At 41.3% G+C, this 7768-nt stretch overlaps 1 protein-coding gene across 2 annotated transcripts in view; it reads left to right on the top strand.

Annotated features, from left to right (window-relative positions):
- Positions 1-329: 329 nt before the first annotated feature.
- PCGF5 (polycomb group ring finger 5) overlaps positions 330-7768 on the top strand; it is a 70872-nt gene continuing 63433 nt past the window's right edge. For both annotated transcript variants that reach the window (XM_027672125.1, XM_027672122.1), the window contains exon 1: positions 330-414. The gene's annotated coding sequence lies outside the window, so the exon portion shown is untranslated. The remainder of the gene's footprint in view (positions 415-7768) is intronic.

Genomic DNA, 7768 nt, shown 5'->3' with positions numbered 1-7768 from the left:
TGGGGGCGGGCGGGCGCGGGCGCTGGTGGAGCCCGCGGGGCACCGGCCCCGAGCCCCGCGGGGGCTCCGCCGGCGGCCCAGCGGCTCCCGGGGCCGCCGGGGCGGCAGCGCCCGAGAGCCGGGCCGTGCCCCAGTTTGTGTCCAATCAGAGAGTGCAGCGCCTGACACCGGGCGGGCGGCAACGCGTAAACAAGCCCCGGGAACTCCTCCGCCCCCCGCGCTCCCCTCCGCGCCGCTCCCCGCGCCGCCCCGCAGCCGCCCCCGCCCGCCGACAAGTCCGGCGAGGCGCGTTCCCGCCGCTCCGCCGCCTTCCCCTCCCCCGCCCGCCCGCCCGCCCAGCCGGCGCCGCCCGCGCTGCCACACGCACCCACTCCCGCACACGCCCGCGGGTGCCCGCGGCCTCTGCAGGGGAAGGTAAGGGGCCGCCGGGGGCCGCCGGGCGGGCGGCGGTGAGGTTCGGGTGCGTGCGGGGGGATCATGTGTCATAACAAGTTGTTGAACGTGACATTGCTCTTGAACTGCGGCGGCGGCGGGCGCGGGGCCGCCGCCGAGTAACTTTCTCCCGCGATTCGGCGCTGAGAAGGGAGCCGGCCGGGCAGGGCTGAGCCGGCGGGGCCGGGACCGCGCTCGGGAGGGGCCGGTGCCGTTCGTGGTGCTCGTGGCTGCCCGGGGGGGACGGCGGGGTGACGGGCGAAGGCTCTGCTGCGGGAGCCGCTGCCGCCCCGGCGAGGATTTTTCTAGCAAGGCGGCTGGGTGGGCAGTGAGCGAAGAGCGGGTGCCGGTCCGGAGCATCTCCTCCCGCGGGTGATTATCCCCGCGGATGCTCCGTGGCGGTTTTGGCTCGCTTCCGGCGTGATTAGCTCGGCTTATTATGTAAGATGTCACCGAAGGAGGAGAGGCACAAGCCCTCGGTGTGGCGGAGCGGGGGACGCGCCAGTCCCGCCGCGCCTTCCCCGCTCCAGGTACCGGAGCAGAAGGAGCAGCCCCGGCCCGGAGCGGGCGGGAGGGAGAGAGGGATGGGGAGCTCCCCTCCCTTCGCAGCCCGCCGCTGGAATACGGCTGCTGGTTTTACACGTGGGTTGGGTGTGTTCCCCAAACCTTGCCTTTGAGTAGAAACGTAACCTGCTCTGGTTCCTCTCCCATATTTGATTGCTTCTTTTCTCTTCCAAAATGAAAAATAAACATTTGAGCATAAAAAAAGTTTAAGAACTTGATTTTTTTGTTTCTTTGTGTGCATGTTTAGTATGTTAACATGATCTGGAGACGATTGAATGAATCATCAGTTCCATGGAATAAAAGCAAGTGAATCATCTCGCATACAGACACACAAAACTGAGAGGGTGCGTAGTTGTTACCGTAGACAGTGAAAGGTTAGTGTCAGTTTCTGATGTGCAATGGGATGGCAGGAATATAGACAGTGCTCAGAAACCCAGCAGGTTTCCTGGGGCTAGTTTGTGAACTGTGAAAGTTTTACAACATTCAATTGCAGTTTTTCTGGCTCGGTAGTTGGATGGTAACCTCTTTCAGTTATCAACTTGCCACCCATTATTTTAGCCAAATTCTCAAAAGAGGAGTGTAAGTGGTAAGAATATAGTAGCTGTGTTATTCGAAGTGTATTATTTTAAAGTAAAATTTAAATGAAAATACAAAAAAAGATGGTATCACACTATGTCCATACCCCGAAGCCAGAGACAGATCTCAGATGCTTTTAATCTGTGTTTTGTTTTGCTTAGTTTTATTAAGCACAAATAGTCTCAGTTAAAGTAAAAATATATGAATATGTATTTTTAAAAACTAAAGCCAGTTTATTTAATAAACACATTGGAGTGGTATCTAGATAGACTTCTGTTCCTGATCCTCTTGCCTGTTGCTCTTTTAAATTGGATGGAGGCAGAATCCTATATATAGTTGTTCTTTCAACTCCAACTTGCTTTCAAAGTGAAATTTCCATCCTCCACGTTTTCTTGACACATCTATGTCTCCTAGAGGTATAGAAGGCATAATATGAATTTTACAAGATTAGGTCCATTTTTTTTCTCAGCATACCTGCCACTGGTGAGAAATGAAGTCACTGTTTATAGTGGGGAGGTAGTGCTTTACCCATACAACCACTTCGTTTTACAGTATAGAAGTAAGTGAAGATCTTTGTATGTCTTGCTGGTAAACCATTCTGTTTCCTGTGGCATCAGGTATCCTTTATCTTGCTGCCTATGTTTTGTATCTCTAGTCATTCTCCAAACGAGAATGGAAGACTAAATCAGTCCCAGGAAAGGTCAGTTTGCATATTTGTCACTGTTGGGGAGAAAGGACATGTTAACATTTTTGATGTCTAGATTTGTGCACCGGCACTTAATAGTTTAACTACAGGATTGGAGAAGCTAAGTTTGGGAAAACTCTATTACTTCAGGGTTCATTGTGTGGTTTTAACACATCTGTATCAGAAGTTTCTGGAGTTAACCAAGTTAAGACTGCACAGGAAAGTGAACGCACTGTAATAGAGAATCTCTTAGGTATGTTGGGTGGTCAAGTTAACAAACAGGAAAAAATACTGTTTTATTTGTGCATTTAATTCAACAGCCAAATAGCATTCATCCTTTTTTATTGAATTTCCTTACAAAAAAGATAAAACGTACAGCGTGTGTAGTGTTCTATGTCCCAGACCTCAGCTGAAAGTAGTAGAGGAAATAATACTGAAAGTGGACTCACCACTCTGCTCCAGCTGTTTTTTCCTGCTCTATGTACACTCTAGGATTCAAAGAAGAAGTGAAAAATTCTAGGTTTCGCTCTTAAGTCTGCAGAATGTGCAAAATAAAGTGAGATAAAGTGTATTGACATAGACTAAGGCTAAGATAATAGTTGGTCCTGTGCAGCTCCATTTTTAGGGTTGATAAGTGCGTTACTCTAGGATGCACAGCAGAACTTTGCGAACTGTGTGGGGGAATGCTGATAAAAGTGCATTGTCTGAACTTTATATCTTGATTTTTGCTGTGTTAGGGATACATAGGCTTTGTTCTTAGTGTGATCAATTTATGTATATTAAATTTTACACTGCCTTTTTTAAGAAAATATATTAAGTTATAACCTTTTGTGCTTTGAAAGACTGGTCTCAGCAGCATCTTCATATGCTCTTCCAGCTATGTCAACTAGAAATGAATGGTTAACATCCCAGTAGGAAAACAAAACAACATAATTCCTTTTTGCAGTTTGGTTTAAAGACCCTTTCTAGACAAATGCAGCAGTCCCAAGCAAGGTTTCCAACTACTCCTGTAGAAGGACATACTGCTGGTGTTGAAAGAGGGAATCCTTTCTTCAACTATTGAAAACTTTGCACCAAGTGCACAGTGGCTTGGGGTTGTTTGTTCCCCAAATCCTCAGTTAAAAACATTTGTTGTGGTTGTCTGGGAAGAAGTTTCATTTCTATTACTAGTCTCGATATGTAAAATACCAAGAAATAGTTGGAAAAAGTTGATACTATATCACTCAGAGTTGTAGCTAATCTGTTTTTGAGTGATGCTGGGTAGTGCCTTAGACATTTCTTACAGTGAAGCTTATTTTCCTGATTATCGTGTTTTTATCTTTAATTTTTTCCAGTAGATGTAGTGCCATGAAAAGTAACAGCTTGACAGACTTTTGAGACTGAAGCCCATAATAAGCAGAGCAGGTGTAACACTGGCAGCAGCTCCACTGGGCTGTGACAGGACTGTGTATATGTAGCTGTGTGCCTGTGGGAAATATCAGTGTTACTGTCTCTGTCTTGATTATTGCTTATAAAATAAAAATTGTTCACAAGTATGGGATGCTTCTGGAATGAAAGATACATAGTATTACTTGAGCACTGTGGTCTCAACAGCTGTCACAAGTAGTTCTTATATGTGAAACAAATAATTTTGACTGGTTACCTAAAGCTGAAACCATTTATCCGATTATTAATAGTTAAATTCATGCACGTCTCAGGAGCTTTCTTAACAGCAGACCATTTGCTACTGTGCTTTGGTCATCTCTTTCCTGTTAGGGAATAATTTTCTTCCTTTGTTTGCCATCAGTTTGTATATGTTTTGAGATTTGGCTGGCATTAAAAAAATAGCCTGCTAATTTGCCTTGATAATCCTACCCTCATAAAAAACCTGACTAGGAAAAGACAAGAAGACATCCTTTCTCAGAAGAGGTTTAAGATGAGAGTAAGTTATTGGGAAGATCTTCACTTCCTTGAGACACTGTTGTATTCCTGACTGCTGCGTCACAGAGAGCTTCAAGTTGTTGCAGTCTGTAATGGTTCAGGAACTGCTTTCCCACTCATCTTCAGTGGCAGTTGAGTTTGCACTCATTGTTTTAAAGAGTGCAGCACGTGAACATGGAGCAAAGACTGCTAAAGAACGGGGTATCTGCACTGCAGACGGGGTGCTTTTGATGGCCTTTGTGCACAGCTTCGGTATCGGTTCTTCCACAAGCAGGAAGACCACTTTGTAGTCATACCATTTCCACTCCAAGGAAATTCTTATCAAAAAGAACCCTTCTGACACAAAAAATCACCAGTGGAGATGTACCAAGAAATAGTGGTCAGACCTAAAAGCTGTGATTTTTTCCTGATTCTTTGGTGTGATTCTCATTCCATGCATTTTATTGGTGGCAATGTTACAGAATTATTTTCTGACAGCTGAATCAGTAAATACAATCTGTTACCAGCAGGGAAGGCCCTAGTTTGTAATTGACATAAAATTGCTTTTATGCAGTTTGTTATTCCCATCTTCCAAACTCCACCCTGCATGCTTGTTTCGCTCACCTGTTGTTACAGCTTAGTTTTTGTAATGTGATCTCTTGGGAAAACACTTTGCCATTAATTCTGTATTTGTAAAATCGTAGCACTTCAGTATTCTGGCTGATTTGGCTTCCGGTCTCTATGGAAATAAGTAATAAGTAATAGCTTTCATTTTACATCTTTTTGCCTGAATCTTTACTGTGTTTCTATCCCAGTGCAAGGTAAAAACCAAAACAGTTCTTCTGAAGTTTTAATAGAATATTTGTTCAAAGACCAACACTGAAAGTAACATATTACTCCAAATAGACAACAGTACAAATGAAAGAGAATAGCAAATCTAAATTCACAAATTTGTGACTCATGTGAAGGTCCAGTGATAGAGACTATGAAAAATAAGAAATCAGTTTTGTTTTAATATGGTTCAACTGGAAAAATCTTACAGGAATTCTCAAATGTGATGAACTTCTGTAAGGGACAGATTGGTTGTAATTTTCATAGTATCTCCTGATTTTTCTTTTAAAAAGATTATTTGGGATTTTGTTGTGTAGCCAAGGCAACCTATAGTAGTTTTGAGTAGAGGTTTATTCAGTCATGGACTTGGAATCACACAATTCTTTTTGTACCTGAGCTATCCTGGTTCCCTTCAGCGAGATGTGGAGTTAGAGACTGCTTACAGTGATTATAGACAGATGAAACCGCTACCATTGACTTCTTCCATGAGGAACCAAATGCTGCGATTATAACTTGATGCAGAGAGGCAATTTATCTTCGCCTTGTAATTACAGAGGTGATTTCACATTGGCACTGTATCACTGCATAGGAAATACATTGATTTTCCATGTGGCGTTACAGAATTTCATGTTAATTTCTCTTTGCAGTGGTCTTTGAAACTATTAATGTTCATGGACTACTTTTTCAGGTCTCGTGTACTTGTTCTCTAGCAGTTTCAGTCAGTACTAATGAATTCCATTTTATCAAACAAAATAAGAAAGTACCTAACTTAGTTTGTAACAGCTGTGAACTACTAGTTGTATGATCATATTATGATTTTATGACTTTTTATGACACAGAAACTCATATTTCCCAGTGGCTGCAGCTGACAAACTAATTTGCGGAAGTAGAATAGCCAAGATTTCTCTTTAAAACTATAAAATAAAACATGTTAATATGCATCAACATTTACATTTTTAAAAATCATAGAATCATATAATAAAATATTTTAATGTGTGTTCATACAGATAGTGTGGATGTATGAGAACAGATTTGGATTGATTCTTATGTTGTCATCTCCTGTAGACATCTCATTTTTGTTTTCAGTAATTTTAAAATGGGGATAATCTATGTAAATAAGAGCTTTTTTTAAAAAACTCCAAATAATAGAAGACAAGAACATAGGGTGTAACAGGTGTATTCTGCCCCAGTTGTTTTGTAGCTTTTACTGAGTACCCTGACCCATGAAAAAGTTCCTGTTAGGGAACAGTCTCAATTTCCAGTCTCGGCATTCTCCTAATTGCTACATTTTTCATAGTCTACGAATTTGTGATTCAGATTGAAATTACTGGTACGGTCATAATTGCAATTTTAGCTTTGTCTGTCCAGGGATAGTGCTGCTGGCCTTGATCAACAGCAGGGCTTGATTCATTAAAGCAGCTCTCCAAGGCTTAACACTGAGCCTCCCTGGTAGTTGCTGACATAATAATACAAGGTAAAACTGATGACATGACGTGTAACAAGATAACTAACTTCCTGAATCTGAAATTACATAGAAGACAGAAAGTTCCTTTAATAGCAGAAGACTTTGCGTTGTGTTTCCTAGTTCTGGTTCTTTCTTTTAACAATGCTGGTAGAATATTATTGCTCTGCTAATTCCATTTGGATTGGAAAGTCTGTTTATTAGATTATTCCAACATGTGGTCCAAGTCCCCAAAAGAGAAATTACCACTTTTCTTTTAGATGCAAAATACACCAGGATTATCTGCTTACTTAACTTTCTTAGATATAATTTTTCAGATTACTTTTTGCATTGTATTATGTCTATTAAAATCTTTGTGTACAAACAAAGCACAGTAAAGTGAGGGAATCCAAAATTTAAATATTCTGAAGATAAATTTCAGTGCTAGTTACTACTGATCAGATCTGACAGACGGAGAAATTCTCTCTGCCACAAAAAAAAGTAGTTGATCTTGAGATAAAAGTCTTGAGTGATTCTTAGAGAAGTGTCACCACTGATTAAAGCAACTGTAATTACATTTATTTCCTTCCTCAAGAAGAATGGAATATGTAAGAAACCAGGCCCTTGATTAATTTCATAATGAAAACACAGTTCTTTTTTGAGATGAAAGATCATTTCTTAAATAGCCAATGTGTGGATTGAATGAAGTTAAAGATGTTTCTTTCTTCATGGTTTTATAAAATTGTTGTTTACTTTTTTGAAGAATCATCAGTACTAGCTGCAGAGACAAAAGATTCTTTATATGATATAAATGATATTTTGAGTAAGTATTCTTGGTGGATTCTGGCTGTAGAATTTCCCTGCATACAAAGTGATTTTGAAGAGCTGCTTAATCAGACCAATATTTTTCAGCTTTCCATCTTAACTCTTTTGATATATCATAGATAAAGTAAATTTTCATCCCAAATACATATTTACCAAAAGTACAAGTGGGGTTTTTTTCTGGTGTAGATGGTGATCACAGAATGCAAATGGATTTATTTGAAATAATGTACTAAGTGATGGTGCCTCACACAGGCTAGTGTTTAAAATCTGCTATGGATGTGTAACTCTTGTGCATTAATTGCTAAAAACTTAGAACATAAATTTACATGGAATTGGCCTACAATTCAAAATTACAATTAATTACAGAGGAGCTTTTCCAGTTAATTTATTGTAAAGCTGGATGAAACCAGTGACAGACTTGTAGCAGAGGAGCTTTTCTATAACATCTGGCTTCTCAAGGTATAATAGCTCTTATTGCATCTAATACAGTAGGGAAAACCACACAAACTATTGGG

The sequence above is a fragment of the Neopelma chrysocephalum genome, unplaced genomic scaffold, assembly GCF_003984885.1.
Source record: "Neopelma chrysocephalum unplaced genomic scaffold, ASM398488v2 Primary Assembly neopelma1_97390, whole genome shotgun sequence".
Classification (NCBI taxonomy): Eukaryota; Metazoa; Chordata; class Aves; order Passeriformes; family Pipridae; genus Neopelma; species Neopelma chrysocephalum.
Note: the sequence above shows the minus strand (reverse complement) of the source record. Positions and strands in the feature narration are given on the sequence as shown.